The sequence below is a fragment of the Cryptomeria japonica genome, chromosome 3, assembly GCF_030272615.1.
Source record: "Cryptomeria japonica chromosome 3, Sugi_1.0, whole genome shotgun sequence".
Lineage (NCBI taxonomy): Eukaryota > Viridiplantae > Streptophyta > Pinopsida > Cupressales > Cupressaceae > Cryptomeria > Cryptomeria japonica.
In genome coordinates, this window is record NC_081407.1 from 485,446,347 (window position 1) to 485,468,707 (window position 22,361).

The following is a 22,361-nucleotide window of genomic DNA, read 5'->3' on the forward strand; positions in this document are numbered from 1 at the left end:
TATCCTAGCTTAACCATTTCATCTTTCGCATCCATTTCTCTGAACCATTAGTAGAAAATATACAACTTACCAACAATTATCAATCTTTGACACACTTGTCGTAGTCACTATCTTAGATTTTATCAGAATCAATCAATCTGCATTTGTATCCCGCCATGGTTTGGATCTTGATCAATTCATATATCCATAATAAATTTTTGTTTCTACTGGGGGAAAAATCTTAATTCCTTTTGCTAAGGTGATCTTTTGAATCTTTGAAAATCCAAAACATTCACAAAACTTAGAAAAACCAAAAACACCTAGGGTTTTGAAATGAATAACGAGCAACAAAGCAATGAAGATCAAGGAATCTTATAATAACTGAATCGTGAAACTTAGAAACTGAAGAATCAACTAGAAAGTAATAAAGGATTATCAAAGATCATTCATCAAGATGATTATATCAGTTAAGGATCATAAGAACATGTGAATTACATACAAGATTCAAAGTTTATATCTTGATTTTATTGCTCATCATGTGCTCTATGCGACTCAAGGATGTCTATGACTAGAGAAGCTATGATGGGGCATGATTATTTTTCTTTGATTGTTGTCTATGGTTTACCTCTTATTAAGGTATGTACTTGTCTAAGGATATGATCGACAAAAGATAAAGGAGGACATTCCAAGTCATGCATGAAAGGAGATAATCCTTGTTTGTTTTGCAAGAAATACTTAGGTCAGCTTGACTCATTATATCAAGTTGCTTGTAGTAACTTGCTATATCAAAATCCATGTAAGAAATACTCAGGTCATCTTGGATCTTTATGACAAGTTGCTTGTATTTTCTTACAACATTTTAAGCTCAATGATGAAATCAAGCACTGTTACAAGGCAAGCATATGAAGAATGGCAGTATAATTTTTAGTTAGATCATTTTAGATTAGCTCATTATTCATCTGCATTATAAGAATTCATTGTCATTTGCATTATAAGCATCTCATTTCATTCAGAAATCAATGGTCAATGAATAAAGATTGCATATACTTGGACAAACAAATTTTTTTTTGCATTTGATCATTGTAGGTGCATTCATTTTTAGAATCACTTCAACTCATTTAGTTGCATTTCAAAAATTGCATTAGTTTGCATTCAATTAAGTGCATTTCATTAATCATGTAGTAATAATCATTATTATTTGCATTAAGATCATTCTCATTTTAGTTCCTTATTATCCATTAAACTCATTTAGTTGCATCTTTGCACTTAGATTCATTCATCATTATTTGCATATAAAATAAATCATTTGCATTTTCACATCATTTTCATTTGCATCCATGTGCATCAAAAACAAAAAAAATCAATCATTTATTTGCATTCCCATCTAGATCATTTCATTTACACATCATTTAAGTTAGTAATCATTTTCAGTTGCATCCAAGGTCATCAAAATAAAAAATAAAAAAACATTTATCATTACATCATATAGATCATAATCATAAGGAAAAGAAAGAAAAAAAATCATCAATGCATATAGAACATCATCACATAGAATAACATGCATATAGAACATCATCATATAGAATAATAGGCATAATAAAATATCATCATATAGAGTCCATGTCTGCATATAGATCATCATAAAAATAATAAAAGTCCAAGTATACAATAATATCAGATAAAAAATACAAGTGCCTCAAAGTTAAGTCACAACTGTCGTGTACCACTACCACCTGACTCTGTCCATCTCTATGGTTGTGGATGAGAAGATTCTCCAGATGCTTGTCTCCCATGATCACCGGTCCTCTAAGGAGGCCCCATGACTCCACCACTGCTAGTATCTATCAACATGGTGGTATCATAGCTTCCTGCTCTCTGGCTCTCTATGACTAAATCCTCATATAGTTGTCGCTAATGGGAAGTCTCCTTCCCGAACCGAGCTAGTGCTCTAATAGTATCAGCTGAGAGAGTTCTTGATCCAACCTACTAAATATGATCAAGGAGACCCTGAGTATCTTGTTGTCTCCTAGCAGCTCTATCCCTCTCAGCCATGATAGTCTATACCTATGCTCTAAGCTGATCAATCTGTGCTCTAAGACTATCCATGGTATCCTGCTCTAGCACATCATGCTCTGGTGCATCCTACTCTGGTAAATCCCACTATGGCACATGAACCCCAATCCCCTCCTCTCCACCTCCATGTCCACCTACTAGGATCTCAGTCTGAGTAGCTCTTAGAACCCATCATCTAATAAGTGGAACATGATCCTTTGAATCCTCATCCTCTCCACCATGAGCTGCAATAACCCTAGGGTCTGGCTGAATTTGATCAAAATCAATACCTCTCCCACAACCCCCATCCAGTCTAGTCATCCTACCTCCTCCTATAGAGGGAAACCCTCTTGGGGATCTCATCCCTACCCTGACGATATCCCTCCCAATCCATCCAACCTCTCTCCCACCCATAGGAAGTGGTCTCCCAATCCTGCCAACTGGTCCAAATGGTCCTCCACGGACTCTCAAATGCCCTCCTCTCCGTCCAGGTCTCCTACCACCACCACCTCCATCTCCACCCTCATCTCCACCTCCCTCGACCTCCTAAGCATCTCTAAGCTCTTGTCTCCATCTTTGTCTCCTGATAACTGGATCATCTGAATTGTCATCCTCATCTCCTAAGCTGCGAGGAGGATCTATTGGATCAGTAATATGAGGAAATGGATGTGCTAGTATTTACTGAGCATAATCTAAAGTAACCCCAGGATCAAGAATGTGCAATCTCATATCATAAGCCACCCTAGGAGTATCAAGAAACTCTATGCGAGCAATCTCAAATGACAAAGAAGGTCCCCAATCTTGCTTATCTCTGTACTGTTGAGCATATATCATGACACCAGTAGGCATAGGCTGAATGATACCGAACTGTCTAAGAATGTGACTCATCAACTTTCGCTCAACAATGTATGGAGCCCGACCAATAAGATATCTACTCAGCATAATAAATGGTAATGTCCATGCATCATCCATCCATAGCTCACAATCAACATATGGTCTCCAAATAACACTATCCAATGAATCAAGAACCCAACGCTAATACTCCATCTTACCTAGCTTATGCTGAGTAAGGATACCTGCATACAGATAAACATATGATTGCCTCTCACCATGAACTCTATGATAGATAGGTCAAGTGATAGCAATATGCTCCCAGCACCAAATCTTCAAAAGTGTACATCTTGTCGATAGACTAGCACTCTCATCATAAACAACCTAATGAAGATCATGATATAAATGAGAAAGCATATAAACACCCCATGCACATCGAGTCCGATCCTACATCATGCTCTGAAGAATCTCACCCCGCCCAACAACAAAACCTTGAGATCTCCTATCTAGACAAATAAATCCCCCAATCAAACCTACAAGAATCACAGGGAGAGTCTCGTAATACGTAATCATATCCTCCCATCAGATCTCTCCTCTTGAGATGCTCTCATTGCCAAATACGGCTCTACAAGCCTCTATCCCTACATGATCCTAAAAAATCATACTGAACTAGCTCGCCAGTCACTGGGATATGAAGAATCATATGAACATCCTCAAGGGTAACACTAATCTCACCTCTGGGTAGGTGGAAAGTGTTATGCTCACTATGCCATCTCTCAACTAAAGTTGTCAACAAACCCCTATTATGGGTAATATCAGGCATGTATAACAGATGGCTTAATCCACAGGCATCTATATGTCTCACCTCTACCTGTGTAAGCTTTGGCACTAAGTGTTGCATCGCTGGAAATTTCTCCAGACATTGGAGAAAATAAAGTTTCTCCTGTTTACCAAGAGAATTTGATCAATCATCACTCATCTATCTACCAAATCAAAGAGATCACTAATCTATCATATCAATCTTTTCAAAATGAAGCAAATTAGGCTATCAAATCATTTTAAACCTATCAAACATGGTTTTCTATCAATCACTAAGTTCAATCAAAACTCTACTATGCTCTTAAATTAGAAACTAAATTGGTTTCTTAGAGCTAATCTATCAAAACAAATCAAATTGATCTATCAAAGAACATAAATCAATCAATCAAGTACCTATTCATCATAATTACGCATCCGACATGCCTAAATCTAATCAACAAAGTGATTTTTGGCTATGAAATCTATCAAAAACATTCATCTAGAGCATATGCGCTAACCTTTTTAACAAAAGCGCTATCCTATTGAGCGTAGGTGCTAAACAAAGCATATGCGCTAACTCTTTTAACAAAAGCATTATCCTATTGAATGCATGTGCTAACTGTTTTAAGAAAAGCGATAACCCTAAAAACATATGCACGAAACAAACAAAATGTGCTAACTTTAGATGCAAAAGTGTAAACACACAATGCAGAAGTGCTAACCTAAGCAAATGCGCTAACATTCCTAACCCATGCGCTACCAAAATGAGAACATGCGCTAACATTGGCAAATGCGCTAAACCTAAATGCAAAAGTGCTAACCAAATACTGAAAGTCACAAAAAATCCAAAAATGCGCCAAAAAACATGATAAATTGTACGACAAGTTGCAAACAAAGCTTGGGATAAGATACATACCAGATACCCATACTCAGGAGGTCACTGATATCATCGAACATGCTCAAATCGATGGTTCTCCAAAGGAATCACCATTTCGCCACCTCACCAAGACAATTTTCTTCACAAGCTGACAAGGATGAAAATGAAATTAAAATTAACCTTGGTTAATTTTATAATTACTATTTAAAAGGGTAATTAATGTTTTTCAATGGGGCAATTTAATTTGTTTTTTACAAATGAATTTAATTGACAGAACTTTTCAATTATCATGAGATCAATCATTCAAACTAAATTTTTCAACAATTTCATGATCAATCTCTCGAGGGGGCACACAATCAAGATTTTTATCTCCATCAGGCGCACTATCGAGACTTGATTTAATGTTTGAAACAATGTTGTCTCAACATCATTTCAAAGAGGGGCAAAATGTATACACATAAAAATGGCTATGAGCGATTAAATAAATATTTTATATTTATTTTTTAATTATTCTTCTATTAAATATTTAATTTGAAAAGATTAAATTATTTAATTCATTTTCATGTCTTTCTATTAATTAATTTAATTAAAATATTTTATTAATTAATTCATCTATTCTATTCCTCTAATTAATTAAATATCTAATATTTAATTATTCCTCCAATCATTTGAATATCTAATATCTAATGATTATTTTTCTATCCTATAGTCTCAAATATTAAATGATATCTTAAATTATTTAATCTCTTATCCAACTCACCTTCCATCTCCACTTCATCCATCATGTGGCTAAGGAAATTAATATTTCTTAAATATTAATTCATCATTTATCTTCAACCTCCAAATTTAATGAAATATTGTGTACGTACACATATTTCATAACCTTCTTCTATATTCTCTCCAACATCCCTACATCTTAGGAAGGACTTGAGTCCACTTGTCCTCTCATGCCTAAATTTTCTCCAACCATCCCTAGATTCCCTCAGTCAGCAACCCAGTCAAGGTGAGATGAGTGACACTTGTCTTCTCCTTCCCCTTTCTCTCAACCTTCACCTTTTCTCACAACCATCCAAATCTACAGATCTGATCATAACCATTGATCTGAGCCACATCATCTTATCCTCTCAAAGTCTATAAAATCAAGAGTTTGAGTTCAGAATGAGTTGGTCTTCAAGTGAATTTGCAAGCTAATCATTTGTGAAAACTTATGCATCTGTGAGTTTTTAATCTTGAAGCAAATAAGCATAATCATTTTAGCATAGTCATTTAGCATTGCATATCATAGTATCAGTTAACTATTAGTTATCAGTACATTCTTCATATGCCATCTTGGAAGCTATCAGTGCTTGTCTGAGAGCACACCATCTGCAACCAGAAATAGTTGAGCTAGGACATAATGAGACATAAACCATGAAGGTAATAATAGTATTTTTATTTTATATGTATTTCATGTAGTTTCATTGGTTGAGTTTGAATTTCCTGTAGCATTTCCTTTATGTTTTATGAAGCTAACATGTTGTAGGTAGTGTTCCTGATGATGAAATTCAAGTTGACATAGTACCAAATCAATAATGTAGACCTCCAAGAAGATAAGTGTTGACATCAATGACAAAACCAATGCAACACATGACGAAGTCATCCATAATACCAACAATCTACCCCTTTGGCATTGATAGCAATACTAGATGGAAAAACATCTAAGTGCCAAAAACAGAATGCCAAAAACAAATAAACCAACAATCTCCCAAAGATAGATCAATACAAAGTTCTGTAACAGAAACAAAAACCAAAACCAAAATACATCTCTCCAAAGAGTATATCTCTCCCTCAAGGCATAATATTTTTCTATAGATATCTCTCCCCTTTGACATCAAATGCTAAATTAGTTAGGAAACAAAATATAACATTTAGCCAACTACTCCCCCTAAGAAGTAGCTCTCCTCCATCAAAGCTGAAAAAAGATTTTTCTGTTAGTCCCTGCTGGTTTGATGCCAATCTTCGTCATCTAAGTCTCTGTCGGTGGGGAAATTACCCCAAGCTACTCTCTGAGATATTCAAATATTTCCTTAGGAAAAGGCTTTGTAAAGATATCTGCAATTTTCTCTTTAGTATTCACATAAACTAATCTTACTTCATTTGCTTCAACATTCTCTTTCAAAAAATTATACTTAATAGAAAAATGCTTTGTCTTAGAGTGAAATAACGGATTCTTTGATATATCAATTGTTGCTGAATTATCACAATAGATGATTTATGTTTCTTTGCATTTTCGCTTTATATCCTTCAACATTTTCTTGATCCATAATACTTGAGTACAATTAGTTGTTGTTGCAACATATTCTAATTCTGCTGTTGATAATGATGTACAAGTCTACTTCTTGCTTATCCATGAAATCAATCTGCTACCAAGAAAGAATGCACTGCCAGTGGTACTCTTTTTGTCATCTACATCTCCTACCCAATTTGCATCAGTGTATGTACATAAATCAAAATTTTCATCTTTAGGATACCATAAACCAACATTTGTTGTGCCTTGTAGGTACCCGAAAATCTTTTTTATTACTGATTCATGATTTTCTTTAGGATTGCTTTGAAATCTTGAAACAATACATACTGCATTCATTATATTAGATCTGGTTTGTGTTAAATACAATAAACCTCCAATCATAGATTTGTACCTTGTCAGATTAACAAGAGGTGAATCATCCTTCAATGTCAATTTATCATTTGTAGTCATAGGAGTGCTTACCAGTTTGGAATTTTTCATTCCAAATTTCTTCAAAAGTTCCTTCAAGTACTTTGTTTGACATTTGAATATGCCTTTATCTGTTTGTGAAATCTGCAAACCTAAAAAGAATTTTATCTCTCCAATCATAGACATTTCAAATTCTTCCTGCATCTTGTTAGCAAAGTCTTTACATAATCCATCTTCACCTCTAAAAATGATATCATCTACAAATACTTCAATAACCAAAATATCATCATTGGTAACTTTGTAATACAAATTGTTGTTAGTATTACCTTTTGTGTAACCAAGCTTCAAAAGATATTTATCCAGTCTAGCATACCAAGCTCTGGGAGCTTGCTTCAATCCATATAAAGCTTTCCTTAACCTGCAAACCATATCCTTATTATCTGTAAAAAAAAATCCATCAAGTTGTTCAATGTAAACTTCCTCCTCAAGATCTACATTCAAAAATGCACATTTTACATCCATCTGATAAACTTTATAGTTCTTATGAGCTGCAAATGCAAGAAATAGTCTAACTGCCTCAATTTTGGCTACCAGTGCAAAGGTTTCATTGTAATCTATTCCTTCTTTCTGTGAATAACCTTTACAAACTAATCTTGATGTGTTCCTAATTACTTCACCATCTTCATTAATTTTATTTCTATATACCCATTTAGTTCCAATTACATTTTTGTCTTTAGGTCGGGGAACTAATGTCCAAGTATTGTTCTTTTCAATTTGTTCTAATTCATCTTCCATTGCTTTTATCCAATGTTAATCTTTACATGCTTCAATAACAGATGTTGGTTCAACTTGAGAAGTTAAACATACATCTTCATTTTCCAGTTTTACTCTAGTCATAACACCTTGATTCTTGTTTCCAATTATCTAATTTTCTGAATGATTCAATCTTACATACCTGGGTTTGTTTTGATTAACATTCACATGCTGTTTTTCTTTAATCACAGTTGAGTTTTTTGATGATGCCGATGTGACTGGATCTTCATTTTGTACCGGTGCAATCTGTGTCAGTTGATCTATAATCATTTCAACTACCGGTTCTATAGATCTTGAATCTCCTCTAAAATGTTCATCTATCTTCACATTAGTACTCTCAATGATTTTTCTATAATCTTTTATTATAACATCTATATGCCTTACTTCTAGAAGAACAACCAAGAAATATTCCTTCATCACTTCTAGGATCAAAATTGCCAATATACTCATCTCTTCTACTATAACATTTGCTTCCAAATATTCTGAAGTACTTAAGAGTAGGAATATGACCAAACCATAGTTCATAAGGGGTCTTACCGGTTTCACTTTTGATGTGAACTTCGTTAAAAGTATAAACCGTTGTATTCACTGCTTCTCTCTAGTACACATGAGGTAGATTTGCTTACATCAACATGGTTCTTGCTGCATCCAGAATAGTTTTGATCTTTCTTTCCACAACTCCATTCTGCTGGGGTGTCTGAGGTGCTAATAGTTGTCTTTTGATACTATTCACTTAACAGAATGCATTAAATTCTCTAGATGTAAATTCTCCTCCTTGATCCGATCTCAAATATTTGATTTTCTTGTCGGTTTCATTCTCTACCATTGCCTTGAATATCTTAAATCTTCCAAAAGCTTCTGATTTCTCCATGAGAAAAGGAACCCAACACATTCTAGAATAATCATCAATTATTAGAATAAAGTATCTATCACCTTCTAGACTTCTTGTTCTTGTTGGACCACAAAAATCAGTATGAATTAAATCAAGAATATTATTGGATTTCTCAGTAATGCTCTTAAATGTTGTTCTAACTTGCTTTCCCATTTGACATTCCTTACATACTAGATTATGAGGTTTCACAATCTTAGGTAAATCCCTTACTACCTTAGTTGAATTGATCTTTACAATGCAATCAAAATTCACATGACATAGTATTTTATGCCATAACCAACTTTCATCAATGTGTGCAATTAAACATGTCTTATCACTATCATTCAAGTGAAAGTTATTACCTTTAGTCTAATTACCGGTTGCAATCTCTAATCCAGTTCTGTTTATGATTTTGCATTTCCCATTCTTGAATTGTAACTGAAATCATTTTTCCACTAACTGACCAACACTCAAAAGATTATGCTTTAAACCTTCTACATAATAAACATTGTCAGTATTATGCTTACCATCCAAAGATATAGTGCCTCTTCCTTTGATTAAACAAGCTTTATCATCTTCAAACCTTACTAGACCTCCATGAATTTCCTGAAAAGATAAGAATTTGATTTTATCACCAGTCATATGATGTGAGCATACACTATCTATAATCAATTCATCATTTTCATCATTTTTTGTTGCCAGTGCCTACTCTACCTATTTGACAATGGGTGTCGGTTGATCTTCTTTTATTCCAACAAAATCCCATCTGCTATCTGCTGGATCTTCATCTAAATCATTTGTAACACCTTCATCTGCATAGTAACATGACTTATATTTGTTTTTCTTAAATCTATATCTCTGATATTCAGGGTTAGGCTTATATGATATTTTGGCTTCCTCCCTTAGTCTTGCATGTCTATCAGCACACCTAGAAGCCATATGACCAACTTTATTGCAATTAAAACATTTCAAAGGTGCTTTACCTCCATACTTACTTCCTGCTGGACCTTTAGGCATCTTCCTTGCAAATAGTGCTTCAAGTTCTTCAAGTTCTTCATTTTCTCTTCTCATATCTTCAAGTTATTTTGCATAAATTTCTTTCCAATCAGTTTTGTCAGATGATGATGATGCTTTGAAAGATAACTTAGTCTTTACAGTAGCAATAGGACCAAATTCTTCAATCTCAAATGCTGAAAGTTTTCCAACCAAAGTATCTCTAGAAACTAAAGTATTAGGCATTGTTCTCATCTCATTAATAGCAGTCACTTTCATTTTGTAATCCAATGGCAATTCTCTTAAAACTTTAGACACAATTTCATCTTCACTTAAGGATCCTCCACAACATTTTAATCCTAAAACAATTTCATTAACTCTTTCCATAAATGCAGAAATTATTTCATCTTCTTCCATTTTTAAATTTTCATACCTGACCCGATAACATTCCAATTTTGCAATTTTGACAGTGGTATCTCCTTCATTCAATGTTTCCAGCTTATCCCAAATAGCTTTAGCAGTAGATCAGTCTGATAATCCCATGATTTGTTGATCTGATAATGCGTTCAGAAGTGCTTTGCTTGCTTTGCAATCATTGTCCATGTCCTTAGCCAATGTTGGTGGATGAGGTTGATTCAGATGAGGAGCAACATAACCATTCTTAGTAACATCCCATATATCTCTTCCAATGCAGTTCAAATGTGTTTGTTGGCATTTTTGATGTTCATGTTGTGATTGTCATTGATAGACACACACTTGCATTAAGATCCTCTTTATATGTGTGAGTTAGAGCACAACTGGTATTTGTTCCAACCGGTATGTTGTATTATAGTCTTTAGACTATTGATGTTTTGCAAAATGTGTTTACCGGTCTGAAGCGGCATGTCGACCCCAAGCAGTTCATGGATACCAAGCAGTACGAGGGATTAAAGTGGCATAACACATTGTTACCAGTCTTCATTTTTGACAAACCGGCAACTGGTATTTTGTATGAACCGGTAATACTCTGTGATGAGTTACCATCCACCGATCATTTGATGGTGCTGACTCTCTGGCGGTGCTTTTTGTGTCGTGTTACCAGATATGTCCAGATGCATTGAACCTAGGAAATTGTATTGTAATCCTATTGGACTGACATGAAATCAGATTCCTTTATAAGGACATCATGTCTAGGGTTTTAGGTTGTTGTTGTTGTTGTTGAGGTTGTTGTTGTTACTAGGGTTCAAGGTAGCTGAAGAGTTAGAGAGAGTATGAATGTGCAGAAGACTGAAGTAATGCTATAATGCATTAAGATCGAGCTATCAAGGATCTAACCAAGCAATCTGTGCTATTTGCTAGATCATTCACTTGTTGATTGCTCACATCTTCAATAAGTCTATAGCCCTTAACCGGGTAGGCCCAAAAGCCTCTTGTAAATCCTCTAACAATGTGGTTCACATTTGTGGATCTAAAATCCTCTAGCAAGGTAGTTTTTAATCGGACTTATCTCCTAACAGAGATTGAGATTCCTAACAAGATCTATTCTGGTAAAGAACATTGTAAGACCTTAACCGATCTGGTTTCTATTCTACAGATAGTTACTTGTGAGTTCCATCTCACCGTGGTTTTTCCCATTTGGGTTTCCACGTAAAAATCTCTTGTGTTATGGTGTTTGTGCTTCTATGGGTGAATGCATCATTAGCTATTTGGTTTGCATGTTTGTTAACCGATTTGTCTGCTAAATTGTTTTACCAGTTTACTGTTAGTCTTGCAAAGTGTTTAAGTGCAAAGATTTTTGGCATATTAATTCACCCCCCCCTCTTAGTATTCATCAATTGGTATTAGAGCCTACCTTTCTATAAGTTTAACCACTTGGAAAGAGATATGGGGGAATACACATTGAGGGAACTTACTCATCATCTCACTCAGTCTGAGCAAGCCTATGATGAACTTATGGCTAAATATAAGGTCTCTCAGGCAAAAAGGAGAGAACATGCTGAAAAGTTGATGGAGCTATCTGAAAATAGTTCTTCAAATGAAGCAGACATGGAAGCCCTAATTGCAAAAGTAAATAAGATGAATGAATCAAACTCCAACCTAAGAAAGGAGTTGGAAGGACTGACTATCCAGATGTGTCAAGAGCTTGAGAACCGGAGGAAAACTAAAGATCTAGTGAAGGACAAAGATCATGAGATCTCCAAGTTGAAGCAAGAGATCAGTGCACTAACTGCTCAACTCCATGCTAGAAAAGTGGAAAAGGATGACATGCAAGGTGAGTTGAACAGTGCCATCTCTGAAAATGAAAACCCGATGGAAGAAAATGCTGCTATTTCCAAAGAACTCTCTGAGTCAAAAGAAATACTTGCTAAGTTCAACAAGAGTACTGTCAAGCTTGAACAAAAGCTTGAATCTGCCAACCAGTCAAGAATACCAATGGACTTGGTTATTCTGGTCATGAGGAAGGTGAGACCTCTGGTACAAATGCTAGAGCATCAAAGAAACAACTGGCATCAAAGGATAAAGGTAAGCAAAAGTTTAAACTTGTTTGCTTTAACTGTCTTAAAGAAGGACATACTGCAAATGTGTGTAGGAGTAAGGCTTACAACAATTTTCCTTATTTCCTAAATGATAAGCCTAGATCCTATAGATTCAATGGTAACTATTATGTATGCAACAAGTATGGGCATAGAGCATTTGAATGCAGGTCTATCATGAATAACACTGGAAGATATCCTCAGAGGACCCAAGGAGTTGGTCCTGAACCTGTTGTGAACCGGAATCACAACCAGTTAAATGTCTTCAATCATCAGCCAAGAAGTGGTGGCTATCAAGCGGCAACCAGATGGAGAGAAAACTGTTGGATTTGTCATGATCATGGTCACACTGCTGCAACATGTAGAAGGAAAAATGGAAACATGAACAATGGACCTTGGAGAGCACCTGGATTAGTCTACTATCATTGCAACAAACCAAGTCACATTGCCAGATTTTGTAGATCAAGAAAGAACATATCTGATGATATATCGGTCACTCCAGAAGGAAATATTGATGTTCAAATAGTTCAAGTAGATATGAACAAAACTTGGAAGAAGAAACTAGTGGTGTTACAAGAGGAACCGATTTCTGCACCTAGTGTGGAAATATCGGAACCGACAAACTAAGCCTCAAAAAAGCTTAGGGGGAGAAAACGGTGAAATGTCTCAAACCCCTAGTTAACACCGGTAAAAGACCTTAACTGGTGTGTGATACTTGTCATTTGGCAGAAGATCGGAAATGGTAAAAAGGCAAATTAGGGTTTACGCCCTAATAGAGGAGCATTAATGGTGGTAGGTGAGAGATGTTTAAAAGCATTTTTCAAATCATTTCTCACTATTAGTTTTCAAGCAAAGAACAATTTTACAAAGAGCAGAGTGATGAAAAGGCAATTTGAGCTGAGATCTTGAGAAATTAAGAAATCACGAAGGAGATTCGAGTTCAAACTGCAAATGGTCAAGTGGAGAACACAAAGCGGTGATTTAGCAACTGATGAAGTGTGGAGTGAAGGAGAATCGGAAAGCCCTAAATTCTCATTTTTTTAAAAGGTATTTCTTGAAGTTCTTAAAGTTTCTATCATGGCTTCCGCATCTCATACCAGTTCTAGTGCATCTATTGAATCTGAAAGTTTTATTCAATGAAAGTCCAAGTATAATGCCCTATCACAAGTTCCAGCTGGTGTGATAGTAGAAGAGGGAATTTCTGACTACATAGACTACAAGATTGAAGACCTAGGGTCTCTAGCTATCCACTCCCATTTAGGTTTGTTTTGTGGCAAGGATAAGAAAATCAAACCGGAGTATAATATCTTGGAGAAGAAGAAACTCCACAATGTTGTCTACCTCCTGGAAGATTTTACAGAAGATCACATAAGGATCATTTTGAGCAGATTCCATGGTGATAAGATGTACCTAGAGAGGACGCATGATATCACGTCGTAGGCAATTCATGCAGTCACCGGTTTCTGCAATACAGGGGATGTGCCAACCCTAAGGACGGTTAGCAAAACTGAAATGTCCAAGCTCACTAGTTCAGTGAGTGACTCACGTGGCATGACAGTCAATTCAATCAAGGATGATCTGGTGAAGTATGCATGTATGGTGATTAGTTATCAGACATTCTCAGTGAGCATAATTAACTATGTATCTACTGTAGCAGTAAATGCCACTTACCAGATGATAAAGGAGGATGCATCATTTGACCTATGCATCGGTATGTAGAGGCAACTCCTATTGAACCTGAAATCAATCAAACAAGATAATGCACTGAGGTTCAAGTTTGGACAACCATTGGTTGGGTTGTTCTTTTACTTTCAAGGATACTTCCCAAGAGTGGGAGACATTCAGTGGTCTATGGACCAACCGGTTACCAAATAGATAAAGGAAAGTTTGCAAGCAGTGGGAACCAATTATCCTGAAGTTCTGAACAAGTATTTTGATGAGTTCAGATGAAAAATGAGCCAAAGAATGAGAATATCAGGTGACATCATCAAGAAATATGAAGATGATATATGTTTCACCATCAGGGTGGATCAATGCATAATGGAGGCTGTTGAGCCCAAATAAGAAGAAGTTGAGCCAATGGGCTATGAGGTGATGTATGACATGCTAGAAGGGTATGCCTCTACCCTTATTGCCTCACCTCTTGATCCTAAGGAAAAGAGGACCGGAACCTATCTAGAAAGGGTTACACCAGTCGAGGAACCCTCTGCAAAGAAAGGAAAAGAACCTACAATAAAGAAGGCAAAGGCAGTGCCTGCAGCATCAGCACCGGTTACTACTGCAACTCCAAAAGTGACCAAGCGGCCACCAACCAAAAAGAAACCAAAAGCAGCACTAGCTAAAGTCTTCGAGAGGAAAAGGAAGACAAAAAGCAACTCTCCAAACTTAGAGGAAACTGTGTCTGAGGAGCAGCCCAAGAAGGTTAGATAGACAAGAAAGAAGACAAAGAATGAACCGACATCATCTGCACTAGTAAATATAGATATCTCCTCCTATAAACCTTTGACACATTGTCAAAGAACAATAAAGAATATTAGGAGAAAATTACTACATGATTTAGTATACTACTATGATGATTTTAGTGATGAGGAGAAAGAAGAAGTGCTACAGGATATTATTGTTTATTTGTGTACAAATGACTAGTCGCCATCAAAGATTAAATCTCAAACACCAGATTCTTTGTATAAGGCATTAGATAATAAATGGTGCATTGCCATAGAAAAGGAACAAGAAATTAAGGAGAAATTTTTTGCTTAGTACTTTCCCGACCTCTCAAATTCTGAATTATTTGATGTTATTGACCAAAATAAAGGACTCTTCTTCACTAGAAGAAGAAGACTCTGGCTGTTAGAAGGAAGAGTTGATGATGTCGAAAAGGACACTCATCAGCATATGGTAACCGCTGTCTAGACTCACAAAGCGCGTCTAGCCAACCAGCAAGCTGAAGAAGAACCGATTATATCCAAACCGGAAGAAGTATTTGATGATGAAGGAAATCTGGTTGTTGAACCAATCGACACCATTGATGTTGATGCTTTGGATGCTAAGGATGTTACCTAGGAGATACCATCTGAGGCAATAGGATAGGAGCAATAGGCTGAATAGGAGAAGAAAGCCAAGGACAGACAGGAAGCGGCAAAGGAAGAGGCCAAGAAGAGGAAAAAGGAAGAAGAAGAGAAGAAGAAAAAGGAAAAAGAAGAGAAACAGAAAAAGGAAGAAGAAGAGAAGCGGAAAAAGGAAGAAGAAGAAAAGAAGAAAAAGGATGAAGAGGAGAAAAAGAAGAAAGATGAAGAGAAAAAGAAGCAAGAAGAAGAAAAGAAGAAGAAGGAAGAGGAAGATAAGGAACAGGAGAAGAAGAGGAAGCAGAGAGGAAGAAGAAGGAAGAGGAAGATAAGGAACAGGAGCAGAAGAAGGAAGCAAAAAAGAAAAAGGCTGAGGAGGACAAGGAAGCGGAGAAAAGGAGAGAAGTGGAGAAGAAGAAAGTGGAAGAGGAAAAGGCAGGAAAAGTGGAGAAGAGCACCCAGATGGAGACTCCAAAGGCAATTGGGAGTCAAGCTAAACTAGCTGATCTCACCAATCCTATCGATCTCTAGTCTGCAAGTGAAACGGAGCTAATGCAGAGCATCAAGGTAGCTCAAGAGTGCCTTGAAAACATACAAAGGAAGAAGGAGCAGGATGTAATTCAAGTGGTTGTGGACACACTTACCGGTTTGATACCCGGTACTAACCTTCCAAGCATTGAATCATCACTGGCCAAACTTAAGCTCCTATGCACAATTATGGATGATCAGGTGCAGAGCCTGGAAGAGGTAGCTGAGGCAAATGTCAAGAAAGAGCATTAAAAAGCTCTTAACATTTCTCTAGTGAAGAAGTTGAATGAGCTCCGGTCTGAACTGCAAAAAGACCAAAAGGATATAAGGGATTCTTTTGATGAGGGAAATCTGCTACTTAGCAAAATCTGTCAACCCCATCTGTTCCATGATGATGTGCTAGCTTAGAAGCAAAAGCTTCAAACAGACTTACAGTCCTACATGAGAACATTCAAGCCACCTTATGAGTCCTTTACAACTTATGGGCAAACCGTTCACCGGTTTCACATCCAATCAGCAAAAATGGAGCAAGAGATCAGCACCTGTTCTAGAGATTTGCAGGAGTTACGACTGGTTCTACTCCCACAACTGCAAATTCTTCAGAAGTGCTATCTAAACCTGGATGCCTTGACAGTTACATAGGAGATGAGCACAGTTGATGCCATGGAAGAATAGGTCTCCTAGATGCAAACAAAGAAAGAAGTTGCCACCTCCCTACTTGAGTCCTAGTCTTTATCGATGAAACAATTTTTGCAGGACTTCAAATCTATTTTTGACAAGTATTATTCCTTATTGTCATAAACTTTTATTATTTTAATATCAAATGAAAACAGGGTTGTTCAGCTATACTTTGTCATTGTTGGCAAAGGGGGAGAAGAATTCTATTTGGACTTTCGAAGAAGTATTGGGAAAAGTATCTGGTATCAAAATTTTGATATATGCTCTGAATATCTCTCTATATGCAAAAATGTCATACATTGTATTGTTAAATGGATAGTGTATATGCTTAGGGGGAGCAATTTTGCTAATGACATGACTTTGTTGTAAAACACTTAGATGTCAAAATTTTATTTTCCTAAGTGTTGCCATCAATGCCAAAGGGGGAGATTGTTGGCATTTTTGATGTTCATGTTGTGATTGTCATTGATGGACACACACTTGCATTAAGATCCTCTTTATATGTGTGAGTTAGAGCACAACCGGTATTTGTTCCAACCGGTATGTTGTATTATAGTCTTTAGACTATTGATGTTTTGCAAAATGTGTTTACTAGTCTGAAGCGGCATGTCAACCCCAAGCAGTTCGTGAATACCAAGTGGTAGGAGGGATTAAAGCGACATAACACATTGTTACCAGTCTTCATTTTTGGCAAACTGGCAACCGGTATTTTGTATGAACCGGTAATACTATGTGATGAGTTATCAACCGGCATTTTGTGATGAGTTACCATCCACCGATCATTTGACGGTGCCGACTCTCTGGCGGTGCTTTTTGTGTCATGTTACCAGATATGTCTAGATGCATTGAACCTAGGAAATTATATTGTAATCCTATTGGACCGACATGAAATCAGATTCCTTTATAAGGACATCATGTCTAGGGTTTTAGGTTGTTGTTGTTGTTGATGTTGTTGAGGTTGATGTTGTTACTAGGGTTCAAGGTAGCTGAAGAGTTAGAGAGAGTATGAATGTGCAGAAGACTAAAGTAATGCTATAATGCATTAAGATCAAGCTATCAAGGATCTAGCCAAGCAATTTGTGCTATTTGCTAGATCATTCACTTGTTGATTACTCACATCTTTGACAAGTCTGTAGCCCTTAACCGGGTAGGCCCAAAAGCCTCTTATAAATCCTCTAACAAGGTGGTTCACATCTGTGGATCTAAAATCCTCTAGCAAGGTAGTCTTTAATCAGACTTATCTCCTAACAAAGATTGAGATTCCTAATAGGATCTGTTTTGGTAAAGAACATTGTAAGAACTTAACCGGTCTGGTTTCTATTCTGCAGATAGTTACTTGTGAGTTCCATCTCACCATGGTTTTTCCCATTTGGGTTTCCACATCAAAATCTCGTGTGTTATGGTGTTTGTGCTTCTGTGGGTGAATGCATCATTAGCTATTTGGTTTGCATGTTTGTTAACCGGTTTGTCTGCTAAATTGTTTTACTAGTTTACTGTTAGTCTTGCAAAGTGTTTAAGTGCAAAGATTTTTCACATACTAATTCACCCCCCCCTCTTAGTATTCATCAGTGTTTCCATTCTGATCTTCCATATACCATAGTTAGTTTCATCAAGGTTCAGACTATCCTTCCTAAAAATATTTGTTGCCATAGGATCTCCTCAAGCAGTTAGGCTTCTGCAAAAAGAGGACTTAGCTCTGATACCAAATGTTAGGACCCGGGAAGGAAAACTAAAGGGGGGGGGGTGAATTAGTTGTCAACTAGTTGATAATAAATTATAAACCAAATGCAAATTATTCCAACTTAAACTTAATGTCGGTAAACCAAACTTAAGTGTCGGTAAAAAAGATTAACTGATATAGTTGTACTGGTTTAACTTAATGCATGAAATAGAAACATAAACAATATCCACAGCACATAACACAAAGATTTTGATGTGGAAACTCGGTAAGGGGAAAAACCATGGTGGGAAACCTTACCCACAATCAGATGATACTACTGTAGATAGTAAGTGTATTCAAATGGGGTCTGCACATGCAAAAAGGCCAACCGCCTAGAGCTCACTGCTCAATCACAAAATAGGACTCACACTGACTACACAATTGGATGGTTAAATCCAATGATTATGTACTGCTCAAAATAGCATCTACAATGCTGGATTCAGTACCAGTTTAAGTTCTAAACATTAGTGTCAAACACCTTCATAACCTTCCTTCAATCTTTGAATAATGTCTGTGTGATTCACACAAGGATCTTCTTATTTTTGCTCTTTAATATTTGAACACACTCATACCATATCCCATATCCTAATCTTCAATAAGATCTTTCAATCATATATACAAAACTTAAGACCAAATGTATAGGTCAGCTCAATAAAGATATTACAATCAAATCAATTACAAATTAATCTTGATGTGATACAACATGTCGGCTCAATACATTTACCATATTATCCAATCAATAAATCATCTCCATAATGTGTCATGCTGATCTGGAGTACCGGTCCATAACCTAGACCTATCTATCGGTAAATGCAAATCTGTCAACCTGATTAGACCAATAAGCAAAACACCAAATCCAAATTTCCAATACATGTCTTCTACATAACCAAATGACCTCCAAGTTATCATCATTTTCGCTGAACAATATAACTTGCTGGTGAACATATATCGGTGACTGTGCATAAGCCACTAGTCATACCGGTGAACCATAGTGTCGGTTCAACAATAAACCAATGTAACCATAGTTCCAAATCAACAATTTAGACCTCCAAGAAGATAAGTGTTGACATCAATGACAAAACCAATGCAACACATGATGAAGTCATCCATAATACCAACATATACTACTAAAACTTCAACATTGGTTGATTGGATTATTTTCAATATTTAATCTTCTCTTTGCCGCTTTTACCAAAGGTTTAGGATGTATATTTAGAATTCCACTAATGTTGCTTAACATTATTTTATTACAGTTTATTAACTAAAGCAATTGTTATAGCTCATCATGCCAATTATTATCTTTAGAATGATTCTTTTTCCAATAGAATGAATAGAACTTGCAACAAAATATATAGTGTGTCTAATTGATTCATTTATCTTTTTTGGTTTCACAAAAATGCCTAAATTTTTTGTTACTTTTCTCATTTTCTACATTTTCATCAATTGCATCGTGAGTTGACATTGAAATACAAGATTTTTATTTTATATTTTTTTTCAAAATATTCTATTTGGATATATTGTTGTGTCTCCTAGAAATCATACCAAGAAGATTATCCAAGAGATTACTTTCAATGTTTTAAAAAATATTTTTATTTTCGCTAAAAGAAGGGATTTCATTCCCACTTTCTATTTGTATAATTTATTAAGGAATGGAATTAATATCACTAAATTGGTATACCCAACTTCTTTAAAATAAGCAGTACCAATATCATCAAAACATGGGTTTGAAACCATATATGAATTTTCTTCTATAATCAAATTTTCCATATTAGTGAAAGGTAGATTTGAAGACATGCCTTTGATTTGTTTTTATAGTCATATTTTCTTCCATATTCGCCTCTTGCATATTTATATCATCTATGTTCATCCTATCCTTTATGGTCTCTTGAATGGAACTACATGCTTCAATATTCTTCATTTCTCAAATCATTATTCTTCTATTTGTTTGTCATTTTGCCTCTCTATTTTCTTCAATTTGTTCAAGTGTCATGAGCTTCCTATCTTTCTTTTTTTGATGTTGTTTTGATCCCATGATTACCAAACCCTCTTGGTAATATAATAAAGGTATTTAATCTATTTTCACATTGATACCTCTTTGAAATTTTAAAGTTAAAAATCATCTAAGTAGATTCTTTGTTCTATAAATTTTGAAGTACAAGTGCATGTGAAAATGGGTACTAATTGTGTTTAATTTAAAAACATAACGACTACCCATTTTGGAAACATGTACCTATTATGTTTAAGAGTTTTTCTTTGGGTTTCAGCTCAAGAAAGGCATAGAGAGCCAAACCTTAACCTTAGACTTGCAAGTACAAGATCATGCCAGTGTCAATAAAAAATAGTGGCTTTGGACATGTGTTTGATGACCTTTTTTGTAAAAAAATTTATGAACTTAAAACCCATTCTAGATGTTAGTGTCTAGATTTCAAATATGTAATTTTTTTTTATTGAATTTTTTTTTCTATTTTTTCAATTAAATATTAATGAAACTAGTCCATAAACTTAAAGTAACATGTTTTCTTATTTATTTAATAACTTTTAAATTTTAACATCTTTTGAAAAAATAAATTATTTAAAATGAAACAAAAAAAACTTATAAGTTTAGGTCTACTTATGTGGTTGTACACAAGGGATTATCAAAACAACAATTAGAGCCAACAAAAATATTTAGAAAAAATTATATAAAACATCCTCATCAACCTTCAATTTCTTACACATTTTTTCCCAAGAGGATTTAGAAAAATTATTTTATTTAGGTAAAAATATAGTGGTCATACAATTGCATGGTATGGTCCTAAAAAAGTGACTTTTTAATTGTGGTTTTTAGACATGTCAATTAAAAAATGATTTTTATCATCTCGTTATTAAAATAAATTACATATTTGAAAACTAGAGTTGGAGTACTACATTCATATAATGAAACATTTTAAAAATTCAATAATGAAGTGATTCAAAATTTAAGATCAATTGTGACAAATTCTAAAAAGCGGGAAAAAAAATCCACTTTTTGGAAAAAAAGTGGACACAACTCTTGCACCTACACTATATGTACTTCATACATATAATTGATGACTAATTTGGTTGATTTTGATTATTTCTTTCCTATATATTGGATTAACATTCATATTTGCATGATATGTAAGTAGGTTTTGGGTACCTTAAAACCTGTTTTTCCTTAATCAAAAACATTTGTATTTGCATATTACAAACTTCATTGCCATTATCTTATTTTTCTATTATAACTTTATATTTGACTTTATCTATAATTGTATCATTCGAATCTCACCAAATATTACCAAATAGAACCTAACAATAGTTATTGCAAAGGTCGGGTGTCTAACCATTTGATTCCAATTTGATATGTAAATTAATTTTCTAGGAGAATTTCAAATGGAGTAGAGGTACCTACTAGACTAAAATTGGAAAGGGAGATTTGAGATCCTTACCAAAATCAAAAAAATTAAAAAAGAATTAGTAATAGACCATTGAATTTAGGAAACCATAGTCTCAACCCTAGTAAACCACATTTCCACAACCAAAGGCCTTTGATGTAGGAACACCCATTCTAAAGCAATTGTGTATCCACAAAAATATTTTAATTAATATATTTTTATTTTGTATGTAATTTATTTTCTAAATGCTTTCCAATAAATTATGGTATGATTATAGGACTACACTATATTACATTTGGTCTATATTTTAGACATATTTTATATGCATCACATAGGCACAATTAACATTCAAAAACTTTGTATGGTGAGTTTATAAATATATCAAGTTGTGTTAGCATATTTAAGAGTCCTACATGTTCCATCCAATTTTCATAATGATCAGATTGTCATATCCATGTTTTATGTCTTGAGGATCTAAATTGGACAATCTACTATATCATATAATCTGTAATTCCCGCCAAAATACACTAGAGAAACTAACCAACTAATCAAGGAAAAG